The sequence below is a fragment of the Rhipicephalus sanguineus genome, chromosome 8 (assembly GCF_013339695.2).
Source record: "Rhipicephalus sanguineus isolate Rsan-2018 chromosome 8, BIME_Rsan_1.4, whole genome shotgun sequence".
Classification (NCBI taxonomy): Eukaryota; Metazoa; Arthropoda; class Arachnida; order Ixodida; family Ixodidae; genus Rhipicephalus; species Rhipicephalus sanguineus.
In genome coordinates this window covers 8827295-8849030 of record NC_051183.1, presented here as the reverse complement: position 1 = coordinate 8849030, position 21736 = coordinate 8827295, and the positions used below count along the sequence as shown (strand labels likewise).

Sequence of the window (21736 nt, the reverse complement as noted above, 5' to 3'; positions counted from 1 at the left end):
ATGATGCTCATGTTCAAAGGACACCATTGGTAAACAGCTGGTAGTGAGCACTGTTTGTGGGTCGTGAGTACTTGCGTGTGTGAATGAGGGAGTGCCAAGTTTCGCCTAATGTTCAAGATGGCAATACGTCCATGACCACGGGCCGAGCACTTCGTAGGCGCTGTGGATGCAGTGCTTGGTCGTGCTGTCGCCTCTATACAGCAGCCAGACCGTGAGCCAATGTGCGTGAGACGGCAGATGATGCGAGGGTAGATGCGTGAGTGAGATTACGGGGTGCCAAACCTGCAATTCACGTGAGTAAATTGGACGCCAAAAATAGTGGCCTTCCTGAATCGAGACGCACTCGCTCTCTCGTTCAAGGTCACAAAGCTTGCTCATCACAACGCGTGGCTGATCCGGTGGCGAAGGCTTCCTCCGGGATGTTTTGTCCGCTCGAACCGCAAGCTGATGACGACTGACATTTGCACGCTTTTCGAAAACGAAACAACGACAGATACATTCACGTATAGCTTCAGATAATTATGCTCTACATACAGCTATACGTCTCTTCGACCTTTACTGTCATAACGTTTTTCTTCATATTGCAGAGTTACACGCGCCTGTAATGACCCAGACTGCATGGCTCATGCCAGAAATGAACACAACTTCATTCTGATATTTTCTGGCGTTATTCTGCATTACGATCTCACGCGACACAGAAGATCGAATTTTGCCAGAGCCGGTGAGGCCTATACAAAGATGGTCAATAATAACTCACAGGGTCCCTTTAGTATTCGCCTAAGACGACTCGATGGCGAAAGCCATCTGGCGTGGCTATCTTTATCTGGACTTTATGTCGACGTACAACGCACAGTAATTAACTCAGTACTCAATTTGCTTTCACCATCATCATATAATTAATCTTTAATAATTTACTCAATGCTCGATTTGCTTTCGTTATCATCACATATATGCACAGCAAATTGATTGATTGAAAACTTTATTGAAATATATACAAAGTGCTCTCGCTTGTTTGCTTCAGCACCATGGTGTAAAAAAAAATGGGAAAGGAAAGAGAGAAAAAAAAAGATAAAAAGGTGATTTTCTCAAACTGGTGAGCTTGTTGTGCTTGTTATTGCTGGGCAGGGGATGGCCGTCTTGCGCAAGTCATTGCACCATATATTTCGCCTGGCTCTGATGAGTGGATCTTCGAGTATCCAGTGGGTGGTTTCCTCCATGTCTTGCTGTAGGTGGGGCAGCGTACGTTGGGCTCTTTTTATGCACAGCAAACATTTCACTTGCGCTTGTTTGGCTTTCGCTCCCCTAGGCGTCACTAAGCCGAGTCACGCGAACACCGTATTTTATATTCACCGAGCGGCCGGCGCCGCTCCGCGGAAGCATTCCATCACTTCTACTGCGCCAGGCAATCGTCGTCTTTACCTTCTTCTTTATCGCCTCGGCTTCGCGAATTCTCAAGGACAAAGCGAGAGTCACGCGAGCGCCGTTTTTTCAGGAGCTGGCTCGCCAGCTTCTTGAGCTGGGGCAATGTCCCGCGTCGTAAGCGTAACCTTAGTTCCATAGGCGACCGCTACAGGCGCAGCTCGCACGAAAGAGAAGTCTTCTTCCTCTTCTTCTTCGAGCGCCTTGATGATGACATTAACGCAGGCAAAACCACAAATAGCATAGCCAACTGTAGCATGCGCAGGATCGCGCGAAAGAAAAGCCTTCTTGTTCTTGTTCTTCGAGCGCCTTGATGATGACATTAACGCAGGCAAAACCACATTTCCTCGATTTCCTCGACCACACGTTCGGCCACAGCTGCAAGGTCTGCGACCGCTTGTGGATCGACAACAACCTGACCACAATCGCTACTATAAAAACGTGTGACGGCTTTACATGACAGTAGAGGAATTGTTTGGAGCATTCACGGTTTACCCGATAATCTCCGAGCCAGCTTCTCAATCATTATTCACTTCGTAGATATGGCGTGATTTTCTTTATCTTTTTTCACGCGAACGGCGCAAAGACTAAGTGAACGCGCAGCTCGCGCGCCTCAATCCACGAGGCACGCGGTTGGTTCTCGCGATTCGTGTGCTTTTTTTTTTCAATACACGCTGGCTTTTCGCAATGTGAACCTTCTCATGAGGAATATAAGGTCTTGATTACTTGCATAGCGTGGACACTTGACATTCAGGAAGGAGGTGTCGCGACTACTCTGAGTTTTAGGAGCGAAGCACCTTAGGGTCTAGGCTTGTCCGTTGTGTGGTGTACATGCTGACGGCACAGCACCGCGTAAAATCCCATAAAAAAGGTTTAGCAGTACACTAATATCAGTCATAATTGTGGCAAAGCAATATAAAATTCCTACAAGCACAAACCCTTTATATTAGTCGGCGACTTCAACGTACACATTATGGACCTTAGGACCGAGCTCAGGGTTGCCAATGGTGGCTACTTTTCGCCAAATTGGCGAATTTGAGAGGCCCATGGCGACCTAAAATTATAAATGGCGACATGGCGAATTTTTGGCTATTTTCGGCTTAGGTCTCCACCGAGTTATGCATCCTGCGCCCAGTGTCTTCCCAACGAATGAGCGGCAACATTCTCTGTATTTCTCTTGGTTTTAGACCCCTGAGTAGAATGTGCGCATTAAGCGTCATTCGGTATGTCCGTCCCGTAACTCGTGTGTATCTCCTCAATTCATCTAGATGCAGAAGGTACTGGAACGTCCCCCAGCGACATTCCAGCAAAATTTAGGTCAGCGGACTGCCTTGCAAACCGCGAGGGGGCAGTGTATGACTATAAGTTTATGGCTATAGGTGCTTTAAGCTTCACTAAAGTTCCGCTTCTGAAGGAGCTAGACTACGGGTTGGCCGCGGGCTCCGACCATTTGTTCCGCCAAAGCTCCAACTGTTCTGAATAGCTTGGCGACTTGTTCACTGTTGCAGTACCCCCAATTCAGCTCGTAAAGGCTGTTTTGGAATAGCGAAGAGAGGCGGATACGCGGCTATTTGTGCAATAAACAAATATTTATTGAGGCATTTTCCACTGCTCTCGGTGAGCGTGTGCAATGAAAACAATTGGTATATAACATTTTACATTGTCTATCTGTTCATTAATAACGCATTGGATTGACACGTGTAGATATTATAAGTGACTATATGAAAAGGTCAGTGGCGTCCGGTATCATATTAGTTAATTGCTGTAGTGGAGATTATTGCGCAATAGTGAAGCCGTGCCCACCAAAAGATGGCGTCTGCGCCCGCCATCTTACTAGGGGCACGATAAACCATCGGCGTTTGGCGAAGGAAAGCGAGCGTTTTCCACGCACGCCAGAGAAGTTTAATATGGCAACTTTTACGGGTCATGTACTGCTGCAAGTGTGTCTTTGTGTTACTAGTTTTCGTAAGTAAGCCTCAAAGTCATGGCAAATTTTATTGGACATCAATCGTCAATACTCCTCTCGACGGGTTACTATTGTCGGCAACAACGATCTTTTATTTTGTAATTAACGTAGCATTTACACTAACAGATCAAAGCCATTTGACCTCTGTCGGACGGAGCAATGCGGCGCCTGCGGCTCGTATAAACAAAACCGAGCTGCGGGCGAATGCCGGGGGTCGGCACGTATATCAGCTGGCTTCGGCGGCGTTTTCCTGGAAGCGCGCCTGCGGAAACGAGTGGTGGTGCTGGCCGGAACATCTCCGTCAGCGCCTCGTACGACCGTGCGGTGGGCGCAAGCCATTGCGGGGGACTCGGACAGCGACGGCAGCGAGCGTCTGCTCAACGAGCTCGGAGCTCAGATTTACGACTTCAAGTGCTCGCCACGGACTGCGGCTCTGCCGAGCTAAATGACCCGACGACTGCGGTGTTGTGCTCGCCGTGCTCGAACCGTGGGAACGTGACCTCCGCTCGAGAGTGCCGTGCCGGAACTTGTGAAGACCCCGTGCAGCAGTGTTTTAAGAGACCTGATGGGAGGGTCCGGGGAGAGACGAATTTCGGAACGCGCCGAGTGCGCATCGGAATAAACGAACTGCATTTTACCCAGTCTAAGTCTCCTAGCATCAGCGACATAAGAGTGCCGGCTTTCTCGGTTCACACCGGAGAAAGGGGCGACACGAACTTCACTGGCGCAGTCCGACAGGATGTCCTGCTGAGAAGACTGGGGAAAACATCCATTCTGGTGGAAGAGCAGACACGGGTTGACTCCATGGTGACGGACTCATCTCGGGCGTGAACTCAAGAGGCCGTAGCCGCTACTGCTGGAAGCGCGAGGTGCGCAGGTGGGTGTCTCATTCCTCTATTGGCTCGCAGCTTGTTATGACCAGTGGGTATAACTTGCGTAGTGGTGGGGTTAGCGAAATGGAATCCGACCAGAGTGGGGGGCTGACGGATGTGGGCTCGAACGCCGAGATGACTAGGGTCACAGGAGAGCCTTCGGGAGGGTCAGGCTCTGACCAAATGGCGATGTTACAAATGCAGCTCCGCATTACGGAAATGGAATTAGCAATGGAACGGCTTAGAAACAACAGTGCCAGTGCCGCCGCAAATGCTGAGAACGCAGAGGCAGCTCGGAGTGAGGACAGGAGGTTGAGGTACACGAGCCTTTTGAAGGACGTGTTGGTGCCCATGCCTACTCAGGGATCACTCGTTCCATCGTGGTTTGACGACGTTGAGGCCACATTTGATTGCTATGATGTGCCACGGGAGTGGAGAGCGGGGCTTCTTTTGCCTCGACTAAATGAGAGAGCCAGGGGCTTCCTCGTTCGACTCAGTGCGGTTGAAAGGAAGGATTATGATATCCTTAAAGAAACCGTACTGAAAGGTCTCCGACTTTCTTCCGCTGAGTATCGCCGCCTCTTTACTCAATCGAAAAAGCGCCGAGATGAGACATGGCCCCAATTTGCAGTCAGGCTTGAAAATTACCTGATTTATTACCTTAATGGCTACAAAGTTGGCAGCGTCGAGCAGTTCAGAAATCTCATAGTAACGGACAGGCTTCGCGACACTCTGGGTGCGGAAGCCCGTTCATTCGTTATTCAAAATGAAACCCAGAGCAATATAATGCTTCCTCTGGAGGTCGCCGAATTGGCAGAAAGCTTCAAAGAAAGTAAAAGAGGATCGGATAACTCAGGCGAGATAACGGGAGAGGGAGAGCCAAAATCACTCCCTGATGCACGCAGGACTTCATTAGCGGCAAACAAAACCGACAAAAAGAGCAGAGGTTGCTTTGTTTGTAATTCCGTGGAGCATTTTGCGCGAGACTGCCCGACGGCGCGGGCAGCTAAAGCAAATTTGGTGCGGAAGGAAAATGCAGACAGTGACAGTGTAGTCGGTGTGGAGATGATTGCTCAGGAAAATGCTGTGAAAGCACCTATATTTCACTCTATCGAGACAATTGACCTTGCGTGCGGTCAGTCACAGTTTCAAGGCAGCATAGATTCCGGTGCCGAGATAAGCGTCATCAGGAGGGCTGTAGTGCCGGGATATCGACCAACGGGAACCAACCTAAAATTGACGGGCGCATTTGGTGAGCAGGCAATAACCGAGTTAGCCTATGTTCCACTCAGATTGATTGGGAAACCCAGATACATTGGTCGCGAGGAAAGCGATAAGGGGATACTGTGCGCTGTCACTGATAAACTTGCAAGTGGGGTAGACGCGCTCATTACCCCAGGCACGTACGAGCAGTTATTGGAAGAAACTGCAGTTGTTTATGAACGCCCTGTCGTGGAGAAGGCGCAGCCGGAGGCTAAGGAAAATGGTGAACCGATACTAGTTACCGCGGAAGTTGAGGCGGTGTGCATTGACGATGGGGCACAGCAAACGGATCCGCTGGAGTGCGACGCGGATGTCGGTGAACGAGAGCGTTTCAGGCTAAGCCAGGTGGCTGATCCCAGCCTTAAAGAAGCGTGGGAACAAGCACGGGCGCGAACCGACGGAATGATTGTAATTGATGGGTTGCTGTACCATAAAGATAACGTGGCTGGTATGCCGTGCAATAAACTGGTGCTGGCACAACCAAAACAGGCAGATGTACTGCGGTTAGCTCATGATTCGGGCTGGGCGGGTCACCTTGGCAAAAAGAAGACACTACAGCGGATTAAGACCGCTTTCTTTTGGCCCGCTGTGTCAGGTGATGTCAAGCAGTACTGCCAGAGCTGTCACCAGTGCCAGAATAAAGCACGTGTGAGAACACGCGACAGGGTACCGATAGCTCCGATCACGAGGCAGGTGCTACAGACGATAGCTCAGGTGGGACCAACCGCTAATGCTGAAAAATGCAAGTTTGCACAGCAGGAAGTCAAGTACCTTGGCCTCATTTTAGGTTTAGGTAAACACGCACCCGACCCGGAAAGGGTTTTGGCGGTTCAAAACATTTCTCGGCCGCAGGACAAACGCGAACTGCGGAGCTTTTTCGGGCTGTGTAATTATTACCACGACTATGTGCTCGGGTACGCTACGTTAGTGTTGCCGCTAACCGATTTGACAGGGCGACGGGTCCCACAGCAAATACCCTGGAGCGACGCTGCACAAAAGGCCTTTGAAGCCATTAAGGAACAGTTAACAAGTGCGCCGACACTTCACGCGCCTGACGTAAGCAAGGGCTACATTCTGGCAACAGATGCATCCGATGTAGCTTTAGGAGCATGCCTTGCTCAAATCGATGAAAAAGGCAGGGAAATGCCGGTGGCTCTCCTCAGCAAGAAGCTAACGTCGGTCGAAACCCGTTCGGCCACGATTGAGCGCGGGCCTTATGCTGTTGTATGGGCATCACAATGTCTTGAGACGTGGCTTTTTGGTGCAAGTGTCACGGTGGTGACTGACCATAATCCTCTAAAGTTCCTCACTTTGACGTCCCCTCAGAGTGCACGGCTGATGCGCTGGGCGCTGGCACTACAGAAGTTTAATGTTACGGTCATGCACAAAAAGGGTAAACTTAACGCGAACGCGGACGCGTTGTCTCGGCTGGCGAGCCCGCACTCGCTGGGGTAGGATATGAATGCATGCATTAGAATTATGCTGGTCATGGCACTGTGAGCTTTTAGCGGAGTGGTGCATCCCTACCTTGCACACCCTCCGTGATTGACCTGTGTTACCCAGCCTCTACAGGAAGCAACAAATATACCCGTTGGACATGGGTGTGTTGCATCACGAGACGTTTATGCAACACAGTGGCGGCGGAGGTGTCGGACGGAGCAATGCGGCGCCTGCGGCTCGTATAAACAAAACCGAGCTGCGGGCGAATGCCGGGGGTCGGCACGTATATCAGCTGGCTTCGGCGGCGTTTTCCTGGAAGCGCGCCTGCGGAAACGCGTGGTGGTGCTGGCCGGAACATCTCCGTCAGCGCCTCGTACGACCGTGCGGTGGGCGCAAGCCATTGCGGGGGACTCGGACAGCGACGGCAGCGAGCGTCTGCTCAACGAGCTCGGAGGTCAGATTTACGACTTCAAGTGCTCGCCACGGACTGCGGCTCTGCCGAGCTAAATGACCCGACGACTGCGGTGTTGTGCTCGCCGTGCTCGAACCGTGGGAACGTGACCTCCGCTCGAGAGTGCCGTGCCGGAACTTGTGAAGACCCCGTGCAGCAGTGTTTTAAGAGACCTGATGGGAGGGTCCGGGGAGAGACGAATTTCGGAACGCGCCGAGTGCGCATCGGAATAAACGAACTGCGTTTTACCCAGTCTAAGTCTCCTCTCATCAGCGACATAAGAGAGCCGGCTTTCTCGGTTCACACCGGAGAAAGGGGCAACACGAACTTCACTACCTCTAAGTAGGCACGACCAGAAAAGAGCATGTTTCCGAGCTCTTTGGTGGGCAAAAGCTCGCTTCACTTTCGCTGGCAAGGCGTTTCGAGAGCTTCCACTCCAGAATTTTTATTAGTTCACACTGAAAAGGTGTAAGACTCACTAATGATCGGTTCCTGTAAGATTTCTCTCGAGTTACCTTCAATAAACATTTTAATCATTTTAATTCATATGAGGATACGTAAAGCTGTCTACAAACAACGCTTTCAGGGTTTTCGCTTAAGGTTTAGCACACTTTTACCCTTGAAACGAGCGGACAGGAATGGGATATCATGAGCGTTTCATTCATTCACCCTTGCGCCACCACGCACATCTTGCGGCTAGTCGGGGAAGCAGCACCATGGACTGCCATGGTGAAGCGAGCGATACGAATAGCATTGAGAAACGTCAATATAATTTAAGGGTCTTGGATGGTACTGTATTCTACGGTGCTATACGTGAGTGGAAATTTTTATTACTAGTTATGCCGCACATATCTAGAATGGCGACTTTTTTGGCGAAATCTCTAAAAAAAATGGCGACTTTTGGCGACTTTTTGCTCGTCGTTTGGCGACATTTACTCTAAAGTCAGTGGCAACCCTGACCGAGCTTTGTCGTCGACTCTTTATGTCACTTTATGTCACTCAATTCACATTACATGGGGCAACGCTCGGGCGACATACGTGAGACAGAAAAAAAGGTTTAGCAGTACACTAATATCAATCATAATTGTGGCAAAGCAATATAAAACTCCTACAAGTACAAACCCTTTATACTAGTCGGCGACTACAACGTAGACATTATGGACCTTAGGACCTAGCTTCGCCCACTCGCCATCATTCACTTCGTGGAGATGCGTTCCATTTTTTTTAAGCGTTACAGACCTCGCATGTGACTGGTGATGCACAACTTTTGAATTTTTCAAAAGCTAAGGCTCGCAGGTGACTGGTGATGAGTGACATTCATACTGGGGCGTGATGTGGTGATATGGGGGCCCGACACAGCACCGTGCAGCTCATGAGCCACCGGAATGTGCATCGTTGTGTCGCGCTTCGCGTGTCTTCTTCGTAGCCTGGCCGCGCTTCGCTTAAAAAAAAAAGATAGTGTTTTCAACGTAATCTGAAAGAAGGAAACCGGGCGGGGCAATTGCCTGCATATATCGCAAGCCACCTGCACAACCTCCTCCTCCAACACGACGGCACACGCACGAGCTTTGTTAAGCGTTGTCCGGTTTTTCTTTGCGTTCGCGTGTACACGCCTTCTCTCATGATGGATGTTTTCACTTTGCATATGCCAACTTTTTTTCGGCAAAGGGTAACAATTGTTGGGGTTTAACGTCCCAAAACCAGGATATGATTATGAGGGACGCCGTAGTGGAGGGCTCCGGAAATTGCGACCACCTGGCGAGCGTATACCTGGACAGGAAGCTTGTTTTCAATGTCTTCAACAGCAACAACACCTTTTTAGGCCAAAAACAAAGGTGACTATTCATGAGTTGTCGCGATATTTTGCATCACTTCTGGACGACCCGCAGCCAGCAAGAGCGTTCGTTTTTTTTTTTTTTTCGGCGCTACAAACACACATTTGTCAAAAATGGCACCGTCGTACGACTAAAGATGACGCTCTGTATCACACGCTTGTGTCATTTAATATACAAGCACCCTTTATTTTATATCTGTATGCATCTTGAATTCGCACATAACCCACTTGGCCACAATCCAACGAGCACAATCGCCAAGCGTATTCAAATAAAAAAAAAAATCAGCGGCCAAAGGCAAACTCTGAAGGCGTTTAATTTTTACATTTTACTTAATAATTATTTACGAAAGAGTGAGCGGTCACCTGCGCATGCGACAAACGCGAGATATCCGCTGAAGCGTCCGCGCAGTAGGTTGGAACAGTGCCTTTAGGCACAACGGCAAAGCGCGGCTACGCAAACTCTCGAATCGTCATCTGCGTGAAAGAACACAAAACTCCACTCTCATCTCCATTCTTTCAAACCACTGTCGAAGAAATGACGAAATAAACGCAGACACACGCGAAGAATCGCAGACGTGTAAACAAACGCCGTGTTGCACTCAATGCGCGTCGCATTAAGCGGTGCCTTTCATACATAGACAGCCTCGCGATTCTGGCCATTCGTGTCTACTGGCATGTTACGCATGTTACCGGCACCCTATCGTACTTACTGGCATACTACTGGCAGTGGCTAGCACTGGCTAATAATGACTAGTGTTGGCTAAGTTATCACTAATGCCGGCTATCGTGTTTCGATAAGTTCATTAAATGGTTGGTGGTTGTAGCTAAACGTTAATTTATGGTCAACATCGGGACTGTTCCAATTCTGACCAGCATCGGCGACAGTCTACGCTGACAGACTAGAAGACAGCATCAAGTCCAAGTAATAGAACACATCTGCATGAAGTCTGTGGGACGTGACGCTACCTCCCGGCGGCAAGAGAAGGGTAAGAGAAACAAACAGAATTGCTATTTCTTTACCTTCTTCCGTTTTCGAATCTATGAAAACAACATAACAAGGCTTACATTAAGCACGTAAGAAAGGGTGCACTTGTGGGCATACGACCATGCCGGCGAGATCCAAGCATTCTTCTCAGCTTGTCTGAACAGATTGGGCAGCCTGCATCGTACTTGTGTGCGACGCTGTCTTCACCAGGTTTTCTGTTTTGCCGGTTACGTGAGGATTGGAATTAGGCTTAATACGGCCGCTGTCCGCTCTATTTTGGCATCTAGGGCGAGTTTTGGAGCACAGCCATTGTCTTCAATGTCACTCCGACGATGCCCTCGCCTAGACATAGACAACGACCTGAGTTGCTACTTAGTGCTATAGTGCTAGCTCGTCCCGACCTCTTTTTGTGACCGTGTTTTAGATCGCGCTCGCGTTCCCTCTTAGTGGTTTTATTTTATTCAAAAGAAAAAAGTTTTCATCCGCATATTTGTAGCAAGATGCCACAAGCAAATGCATACAAAGTTCTTGGAAAGAGAAAGCTTGCCGGTTGCCGTAAAATCGAGTCCGGGTGGTGAACACTGGACTAACGCCTCTCCGGCGTATTCACTCTGCCATCTATAAGCTAACCAGAATGCTATAGTACAGCAGATTGCAGGCCGAGGAGGAATTAAGAACTTGAAACACAGGGGCACTCGATTCTGAACGAACTTTTTTTCCCTTGCCTAGTTTTCATTCTCAAAAGTTAATTTGGCGTACTGAATGACTCCTTCCTTTCTTGAATGCATCTCCGCATGACTGATATTCCAGAAAAAAATATGTGTTACTGAGAAACATCGTGTAGGATTTTTTTTTGCGTTCCGTTTCCAGCGTTCTCTCGTTTTAACCCTTGGAGGATTTACGCAGTACATGTACGGCATCACCTAACAGGCACCAACGGGTTTTCATCGTACATGTACGGCATAGCCTGTATGTTTAAACCGCGCGCCTTTTTCAACCTTTTCTCTTGCTTGGAATGTGCTGCCACGCTTCGCGAATACGTGGAATCTTTTTCATTCGCCGATGTCTCTCCGTTGTTTCTATTTCTTTTTTCTTGCTTTCGGAAGCGGCGCGACGGCGGCTTTCATTTGCCCATCAGAACGCGCGCACGCGGTGCGGCTGGTTTCGGTTTCGTCCTTCTGGTGGTTATCGCTTCTCGCGCCCGCAAAGCTGATGGCTGTCTGGTTTCTAATCTCTCAAAGGGTGACTGCTTGTGACTCTATCGTTTATTGCTCCCCGGGGCGCGATTACATTCGTTTCCGTGCGGCGCTAAATTATACAAACGCCGCCCTTGGTTGCGTTTCCTGTTTTGGCGAGCACGAACATTTTTTTTAGCGGAAAAGTACTCTGGTGCGCCTATTTTTGTAGTCTGTGAGCTATGTTTAATACAATGCATAATTTTTATTTATAAAAGATTGTATAAGTTTTCTTTATGGATTTTGCTTGGTGTAACTACGAATAAACCACGTATATGTAACAACAAAAATGATTTTTTTGTCACTTTACGGTCACGCAAAAATTTTTTATACAATTTTTCTCTTAAATAGAATCGTCGGAAGAATTTACTTCAGCAATAAAAAATACACATTTTTTACTGCATTTTGCAAAAAAAATTCGACCCTCAAATGGTTCGCTTTAAAGCTGCGCCCCTCAATTCGCGAAAGTCCCGACCAGGTTTCCAAGTCCCCGCCATGAGCTAATAGGAGAACACCATCACGCAGCAAGTTTCACTTCTATTGTTTTGCTTGGTGTTCGGCCACGTGCGAGGACCAGCGTGCTTCTACTGCAGGTGCCTGATGGTGCTATTCTTAAAAGCGCTCGAATACTTGTGTGCAGCACTTTTAGACGGAGGCGTCATTTCCGGAACTGTATATAGTAGTGTGCCGCAGAAGCACAAGAACCACGGCCTTGCATAAACCAAAAAAAAATACTTAAACGCACAAAAGCAAACCGAAGCCGAGCGCGGTCTTTGTCCGCATAGCAATTAGACGTGCTGCTTAGATGCCGAATTTATTGAAACAAGGATTTCTCCCCCCCCCCCTTCTCGGTTTTGGCGTGGAGGTTACTGTAGTGGTAGTCGTAGTAATAAGATAGGAAAACAATTATTATCGATAAATCCTTAAATGGCTCACGAGGTGAGTCCCCCGGCGAAAAGCCAGATTGTGGTACAAGAAGCCCCATGACCGCCCACGCTCGTCGTAGATCGAGGTAGGCGGGTGGTCATGTGACTTTTGTACCACACGTAATGCGACGGCGACTCGCACGTCATGTGACTGTACCACACTTCATGTGACTGGGTGGTCATGTGACTGTTTTAGTCACGCGACGTTCGCGTGACTAAAAAATAATAAACCGGCGTTCGCGTGACATAAAGTCGACGGTAAAATAGCCACATGCGCGTTCACATCGTCTTTTCCGCGTTCGCGTGATGTCAAGTGCACGGTAAAATAGCCACACAGCCTTCCTTCGCGAAACTGTGTGAAATTATGTGTCGCACTTAGCTGAGTCTACAACTATCACTGGCATTCTTTCCTCTGCGACAATCATGCATTGCATTCGTCCTTGTGACTGTGCTGCGTAGGCGTCTCAAACTGCATCTGGAAAGCTATTTGTGCACAAAAATACCTGCTGACTGCCGTGTAAACTTTAAAAAAATGATGACAAAGATTAACAGCACTAAGACACAAACAGTATTTGACAAATGAAATCGTTAATCACATTCACGAAGAATAGAAGTAAAAAGTAAAAAAACATAGCTGATCCCTCTGTCATAGGAATCGATTTAACACGAAAGTAAAAGGTGTCTTCACAGACGTATTCAGCGTTTGTTGTGCATTGTTTCGCCCCGAGGGTGAAGGAATGAATGCTATAGCAACAATTGTAATGTCGCGCGAAGAACGGCAAGCAGCTCGAAACTTGCAACGCGCTGCTTAAGCAGAAAGGACACACGGAACGAACATACACAGGATGAGCGCAAACTAACAACTGTCACAGCTCGACAGTTAAAGCGCGTTGGTCAAATACAAAGGAGGACGCACGAAACGAAAGCACAAGTATACACAGGATGAGCGCGAACTGTCACAGCTGTAACTTATTTGTTTGTGAGCAGCGCGCTCCTTTCGCAAAAGCGGCCGCTGTAGTGAGCGAAGTGACCTTCATGCTCTCTGTAACTTCAACGCAAACTTGCGGTGAGAGCGCAAGACGGACAAGATAAGCGCGCGCGAGCGCGAGCGACCACGCCCTGTAGAGGCACACGCTCATCTCAACGCGTGGGGCGACGACCTTTAAAGCGCGCCCTTCGAGCCCTTCGAGCCCTTCGCGCCACCTCGCTAGTGATAACGAAAACACGCTGATGTACCACCGATCTCTGAGTACCGCCACCGGCAAATGGTGTTTATAAATAGCACGCCGTTAGTATGACGAAGAACGTTCGTCTGTGGCGGAGTCGTTTCGCGCTGCGCGCTGGGGTTCGAGGGGTTGTAAATTCGACTCCCGGTGACGAAACTTTTTCTTCTAGTTTTTTCTTTGCCATATGTTAGTCTTTATATTTTACAGCGTCATATCCGTGACGGAAATGCGTCAGTGGAGCCGTGGTGGACCCCGGCATAAAAGACTTTCGTGTTAAAAAAAAACAAGACAGAAGTAACAGGAAACCAAAGAAAATGGCGCATCGATATAAAACGATTAGGATCATATCTGGTATGTATGCACTGTCAAGCGACAAATGTTGTTTATAGCGCTTTATCAATGGTATGATATCATGCAGCGCTTCCTAGCTGACGCATACGCCTGCGTGTTTCTTAGTGAATACGTCTCTGATCAGAGGCATTCTGTTCTGTCGTCCTATGGAATATCGTGCATCTACTTAAAAGTGGCATGGCGGCCGCATTCGTCGCGGTTCAACACCTTGAAATTGCCAAAGGTGAGTTTAAAGTTCGTATTAAAGACGTGTAGGCACTCCTTGTGACAGCACATCCTCATCTTTTTCATCTTTATTTGACGACAGCGATGTCCTTCTTTTATCGACTCCAACATGACACGGTGCACAAATCGCTTGGCTAGACGTATTGGACCCTCTTCTGACGATTGATACCGATGGCGCCGGGATCGTGCGCTCATTTATTTGTCCCTTGTCTTAGCGGCGTTTTCTCTTTTCTTTTTTTTTTTTTGAAACCACGAACGCAGTTCAACCAACACAGTTTGCTGTTTTAATACTCCGCATGTGACGATTATATAGACCGTGATTAAACAAAGCTGGCCGCCATACGGACTTAATATATGGGAGTTGCTGTGTGCTGTGCTTGATGACACATACTTCTTGCCTTCTTTACATTATTGCTTGAGTATAGTTTATCTGGGATAGCTAGCTCTAAAGAATCCAATCCGGCGTTCGTCAGCCATTAATCAGCCAGTTCCCGACGTACTTGCACGATTCGTCCACATTATTAAGGCGAAAGCATTATACGTCTCATGCGAACATGACCTTGAACGAAAAGTCGGCGTGGTCTGATATCACCGTCAGCGTGATTGGCGCGACCGAAATGAAGCGCGAGCTGCGCGTTCACCGTCGTCTTCACGGCGTTCACGTGACTAGAAACATAAAAAGTGCAAGAATCACGTGACTGTTAAAGCGCAAATATCGCGTGACCGTGCGAGTTGCGCATGCACCTACTTTTTCCAGCGCTCGCGTAACTAAAATAAGAAAGAAAGCAAGACAGCGTTCTCACGATATAAAGTGCACGGTAAAATAGCCACACTGGATGGTTTCCGGCTTTTAATCGTCTTAGCCGAATGCGTAAGGCACCTTGTCAGTTGTTATCACACTTGCCGATCACCCTTTCGTGTTTCACGCTGAAGCTATTTTAAGTGCGTAGCACTTCAGGGGCCCGGCTTGTTGATGTCCGTATGTCTGCCGCATGGTCACGCTTAAAATCGAGTCGCAAAAACAGGCCTAAAACAAGGCTGACATAGCTCAAAGCCAGTTCAGTACAAATTAAGATGATTCAGAATAATTTAAAATACAGGAATAACCAAGACTTAATCGCAATAATTAAGTGAATATCGCTAAAAACGCTTCCGAAACCGCAGGCTGACACTCAGGCAGCGCAAGAGGGCGCCACTGCCTCATCAAGCGCGCGATTTCTCCGCGCCGGCGCTTTTCCGGCATCCAGTCCTGCCGTGCTATGCACTTTCTCGGGTTTCACGTTAGTGGAGAGGCATTTAGCGCAGGATTTAGAACTGCATCAAGACCTACGCAAAGAACTTATTTAAATTCTCCTTGGGTGCAGCCATAGACGCACCAGCGGGAAGCGGAACACCTTCCCGCGTCTCAAGTTACGTGCTCTGCCTCTCGCGTTGCTGAAGCGCTGTGTGGTATACGCCTGAGCACAGGCGTAATTGTTCATCGAATATTGTTCATTGGCTCGGCATGGAAAGTGCACTCTGCTGTGTATTGAGTACTCCATGATGTGGAAAGAACAAACCAAATCTCAAACAAAATAATCACCCGGGAGGAGGGCACTTTTGCAGTATTTTAGACAAGGCCCAATCCGCCACGAAATTGCAGTTTCCTATGACAGAACGCATGTTGGAGTGCGAGAGGATGCGCTGAACAGAACAACAATGGAACACCGTCGCACATCCGCTGACCGTGGCCTGACGAAGCATTTTCTGTCGTTTTATTTTTATCATTACTCTGAATTTTCAATTCATGCGAAGGTGAATTATAAGTGCAGATAAAAACAAAAAAGTAATGAAAATAGAAAAATCGAAGCCTTTAGCACAACTGCGTATTGCAACAAGCAATGGCTACGTATAGCAAGAGTTACAGAACGCAGTGAAAGCCAGCCACTTGAAGCTAGAACAACGTGAAATCCCTCTTACTACACCGTCAGCGAGCGGAAGGTGGGCCCGCAGTATGCTTGCCGAAGCTCATGACAGTACCATTAAATATTATTAAGTACTACAGCCACTTATACAGCGAATACATAGTTAATTAAGCCCACAGTTCTGGCAGTAATCAAGAAAAAATATCTAACCTCTGGCTCTTCATCTGCCAGCTTCATCCCATTTGCGTTTCGTTTGGAAAAATGCAATGCTGCACGGTCGCCCGTCGCACTACCACTCTGAGAAATACAAGTTTAAAGTTTAAAATGCTCGCAACGCTACAAACTACTCCTACCTTCAAATGTCACTTCACGGCAACAGACCAAATACTGCCAAAATGCCGACGTTCACGAATTCGCGTATGCGCTTTGCACAAGGAGAGCAATACACGAAAGCAGGAATAGTATACGAAATGTTAACTGTTCTAGCGCAATAGCGCCAAAGAGCCCATGTCCCAGAAAATACGATGTTCGCGGCGTTGGTGGTGAGCGTAAAATCCCGATGGATACAAAGAATAAACAAAAAAATGCCAGGCCTGCACGGAAAGCGCAGCACAGTCACAGCGAAAGCTGGAAGAGCGGCATTTCTAGAGCCCGTTCTAAACTCTCTTGGGGCTACTAATACAAGTACACTAGCAAGGTCCCCACTACGCCATAAATCACAATATTTGTGAAGATGGGAAGCACCTACAACGCGATTATTCGTCATTGTGCGCAGAAGCGAGGTTCCAGCTACACATATGTAAGGCATTATGTGCACTTTGTTTACGTGACGACTGATGGCGATGAAGAATTGTGGCTTCGCATTGTGTGACGCCCGGTTGCTATTTAACTCTCCCACCATGCAATATAACATACATTGACGTGAGAAAGAGAGACAGAGAGAAGGGGGAAGAACTTTATTGAGACCCTGAGGAAATGGATGATGGGCTTATGGGCTTCCTTGGCAACCAATGCAAGTGCACATGCGAGGAACCCACTACGCTATAAATCATCATAAGTTCTGTGAAATTGAAATGCTTACGTGACGACTGATGACGATGAAGAATTGTGGCTCAGCTCTTTGTAATGGGCTGGAAGCTTTAAACGGCTCACCAGTTACGTAATTCGCATTGTGTGACGCCCGGTCGCTGTTTAACTCTCCCACCATGCAATATAACATACATTGACGTGAGAAAGAGAGACAGAGAGAGGGGGGAAGAACTTTGTTGAGACCCTGAGGAAATGGATGATGGGCTCATGGGCTTCCTTGGCAACCAATGCAAGTGCACTTGCGAGGAACCCACTACGCTATAAATCATAATTTCTGTGAAGTAGGGCAGCAGCCACTATGCCATTTTTCGTCATTCAACGGAGAGCCGTGGTACCCGCTAAAACATGTAAGGCATCATGCGCACTTTGTTGGTGTTGTGGCTGATGACGATGAAGAATTATTGCAGAGCCCCTTGTAGTGGGTTGGAAGCATCCAACAGCCCACTCGTTGCGCAATTCGCATTGTGTGACGCCTGGTTACAGAATTCACGTTGTGTGGTGCGCGGTTGTTATTTCACTCTTCTACCACACTAAATTACATATGCTAATGTGGTTCCTTCTGGGCATGAGGCCTGTATAGCGTCATTTTGCAAGGCAGTTCCAAGCACCGGCATGGCTCTGAGGTACAACACTGGGCTCCCACGCAGAGGACCCAGGTTCGAACCCCGTTCCATCCTGGAAATTTTTTCGCATTTCGTTTTTTTTCTTATTTCGAGCGATAGTGGTTACGGACACCGGCGGCGGCGGCGGCGGCGGCGGCGGCGGCGGCAGCGGCGGCGGCGGCGGCAGCGGCGGCGGCGGCGGCGGCGGCGGCAGCGGCGGCGGCGGCGGCGGCAGCGGCGGCGGCGGCAGCGGCGGCGGCGGCGGCGGCGGCGGCAGCGGCGGCGGCGGCGGCGGCGGACAACTACGCCACCAAAAACGGCCGTTAAAATGATCTCATAACAGCTTTCGCTGTAAAAAATTGGCGAAACTTGCACTAAGCCGCGCAAGGTTTGAAACAGCGAAACTGGACGATTCTTAAGACTAATCTGTTTGCTTCTAGGTTGTTTCTAGGCCTTAGCTAGGTGATGCAGGTTTCTAGGTTGCTTCTAGATCGTTGCTAGGCTTTAGCTAGGTGATGCTAGGTTGTTTCTACGTTGGTTCTCAGCGCAGGGAGGTTCGAGCTAAACCACAGACAGTCGCAGACACGACACGGATGTCCAAACTGCAGAGACAGAGACTCGCGCTGAAACCAAGCGTTCGCACCTCTCATAGATCTATCGGCAGGTTGTCGTTGGCGTAGCCCTTACATCGCTTCGGGGTCTCCTCGCAGCCACCGTAGCCTTTCCATTTCCTACGGTTGGGCTAACTGTTGCCATCTGCCGTCTTAGACAACCAGTGGCAAGTAGTGGGATTCACACAATTTCTGTGGCATATACCCGTTTATGATGATGATAGATTTCTGATAGGCCGCATAAATTTCTGTGGCACACATGCTGCGCGCTGACGCACGCCTTGCAGGACCCAAATAAAGTTTTTCAACCAACCAACACACGCGTTCTCTAGTGTTGGGCTAACTGCAGCCTTCTTTATTAGTGGACCAGTGGTGAATAGTGGGACTTACCCAATTTTTGTGACGCATGACCGTTTATGATGATGATACTTGTAGTTTCGTGATACGAGATACAAGGAACGACTTGCTAAACAGCTTCGCTGTTTATTATTAGTATTCTACCCCAAAGCCATGCCAGCGCTCGAAACTGCTTCGGAAAAAGACCCGTACAGCCCGGTCATGTCGGGCGAGGAGTCACGTTACCAGACATAATATTGCGTGACAGAAGCGTGGAATCGCACCAGATGTCACTCCGTGTGAATCGCGCAACTGGTGAGTGCTTGAAAGCCGCCAACCCATTACAAAGGGCTGCCACATCATCACATCATCAGCCACATCATAACTGCTGAGGTTTAACGTCCCAAAATCACGATTTGATTACGAGAGACGCCGTAGTGGAGGGCTCCGCAAATTTTAGCCATCTGGTGTTCTTTAACGTGCATACATCATCAACAAAATGTGTAGCTACGTCATGTAGTGGTACTTCGCAACTAATTTCAGTGGGCGACCTAGGGGTGTTTACAACGACAAATGTAACGCGCACACGCATTCCTTCCCTCGCGGCACGGTTAAGGTGTCCACCGAGAAGAGAAGCAGGGCAAGCGAATGAAAAGGGCTATATCGAGTTGCACCCTTAAAGACGAAGCTTAAGCGTCCTCCAAGTTTTGAACAAGCACCAATTAGCCCATCAGCAAGTGCTGCCAGAAACCAGTGCCGCAGTCTGCCGCGTTTGTGAACATCGCCTCTATAGAGCACCTGGAGTAGCATGTCAGGCGCACGGCCAGGCTATCTTTAGCATTCTATTAATGTATTTCTCTATCTCTCGCTGACACGTGAACGAGCACCCAGTTCGCTACAATGATTATCTGTGCACGATGACTCGCTGCTTAGTCGCAGTTTCGTGCAAATAACAGGCGCGACAACTACGCGTGACAGCTTCATAATGTCCAGCGCACCGGCGATGGTGCGCCGGCGAGAGTGCTATCTGCGGGGAGAGCAAAATATTCACTGCAGTGTTGGTTTTGCCTCGATACCGTTTCCACTTAATAGCGAAAGACGAATATTGGGGCTCTGTCGCTTTTCTGTGTAATGTGAGCGCATGGTTTATTTATTACCCACAGTACCTACTACGCGTTAAAGACGCAATGCTGAGAGGAACGTTGTCATTCAGCCGTGAGTAGCACCAAGCTAGCACAGACACAAGCATAAAGCGAATCGACATGACATGGATAGTTTACATACTCAACCACGTACAGCGCATTCATTTATGCTCGCGTAGCAGTTCGAGCACTTCGTATGATACCTGTCACTTCCTTGTACCTGCATGGGCGTTTTAAGTAAGGAGCTCTTTTTCCCCGTTGTGAACTGAGTGCAATGAAGCTGGCGATAGACACCACCACATCTTGTCCTGTAAAAATCATCACTCTCCCCCTTCCTCCGAAAGGGGGAGAGTGACGGACAATATGAAGAAGAGAGGGTTTCTCTGCGGAACACACTGTGTTTCCGGCAGGTGTGCGGTTGATTCGCAATGAAGTGACTACTACACTTTTACTGCAGACATAACTGATTAGCAAAAAAAAAAAAACAAGTCTCAAGTGACTGGACGCCGTAACTGGGAAGCCGTGTTCCGGAGGAGCACCCGTGAGGCTGCGAACTTTTCTACCTTTCTCTGGGAAAAGTGTGTTCCGTCACTGAATGCTTGGAAAAAATGCCACAGGAAAGCCGCTGCAGCTGCTGCGCCCGTAACCACTTTTGAGTGCTCCGTTCCTACCAAAGTTAATGATGTGTTAAAATGCGGGCAAAAATTTAGCAATGAGCCCAATGTCACGCCAGTATCTCTGATCGGCCTTGTAAGGAGCATTGCTTGCCGTGCTGGTGATGACGAACAGAGTAGATGTATATCGGAGGGTGCGGATTGCTTGCCCCCAAAGTGTCGCTATGCTCGGGCGCCTGAAAATGCGTTGAGGAATCCGGTTCAATACCTAAAAGCAAATGACCTTGCCTTGCTCGTTTCGGACAAGGAAGGCAGACTTGTAGTGCTACCCAATTCAGTATATCGTGAAAAAGCAAGAGCAGCAGCAGATAAGAACTTCGTCCATTCTAAGTGCCCTTCAGCACAGCTGAAGAAGAAAGCCTTAGCAATGTGCAAGGGCATGGATCTTGAAAGACTTAGAAAGTGCCTATCAGCGACAAAAAACGACAAGTTAAGCCTCCTTTTCTCTGCCAAGACTCACAAAGGAGGCATGCCACTAACGTCGATTGTGACGGAAAAGGAGTGTTGGCAGGGTGAGCTTTCGAAGTTCATTCAAAAGCAATTCAATGTTTTGAATACTGGTGATCCCTTTCTTGCACCTAATTCAAGTTCGGTCATCCAGTACATGTCAGAGCATGAAAAAGCGGGGGAGTGTTTCTTTGCTTTTTCGGTAGACGTAGATCTGTTCTACTCTATTCAACAGGATGAAATATTAATTCTGGTTAGAGATCGCATAGAGGATTTCGGTCCTGTTGCAGAACGTTTCGGGTATTTCTATTGACAATTTTCTGGAAATGCTCAGATTTTACCTCTCATCTACACTTGTTGATTTTAACGGTGATGCGTTCGTTCAAAGGGACGGTGTTTGTATCGGCTCACGCAACGCGCCAATTTTGAGTGAGTTGTTTTTATCCAATTTTGATCAGAAAGTGAACGCATGTGCGGACAAGACTTTTGTTGCAAAAATTTTTAGATATGTTGACGATTTTCTGATTTTTATGAAAGGCGTGGCTAGTGATGCAAAAGATGTTGCTGTGAATAGTGTTCTGGAAGCTTTCAAGCTAATTCCTGCGGGCTAAGGTTCACACATGAGATGCCAGTAGACGAGTGCTTGCAATTCCTCGATCTCCGTATTAGCTTTATTGAATGTAAACTCTGCTGGGGATATTGCCCCCGAAGTAAGAAACCCATCCTCAACTATAATTC

General features: G+C 48.3%; 1 protein-coding gene across 2 annotated transcripts in view; it reads right to left on the bottom strand.

The window, feature by feature from the left end:
- Positions 1–21736, bottom strand: part of LOC119401293 (ras guanyl-releasing protein 3) — a 232595-nt gene that overhangs the window by 191267 nt on the left and 19592 nt on the right. The window lies entirely within an intron of this gene.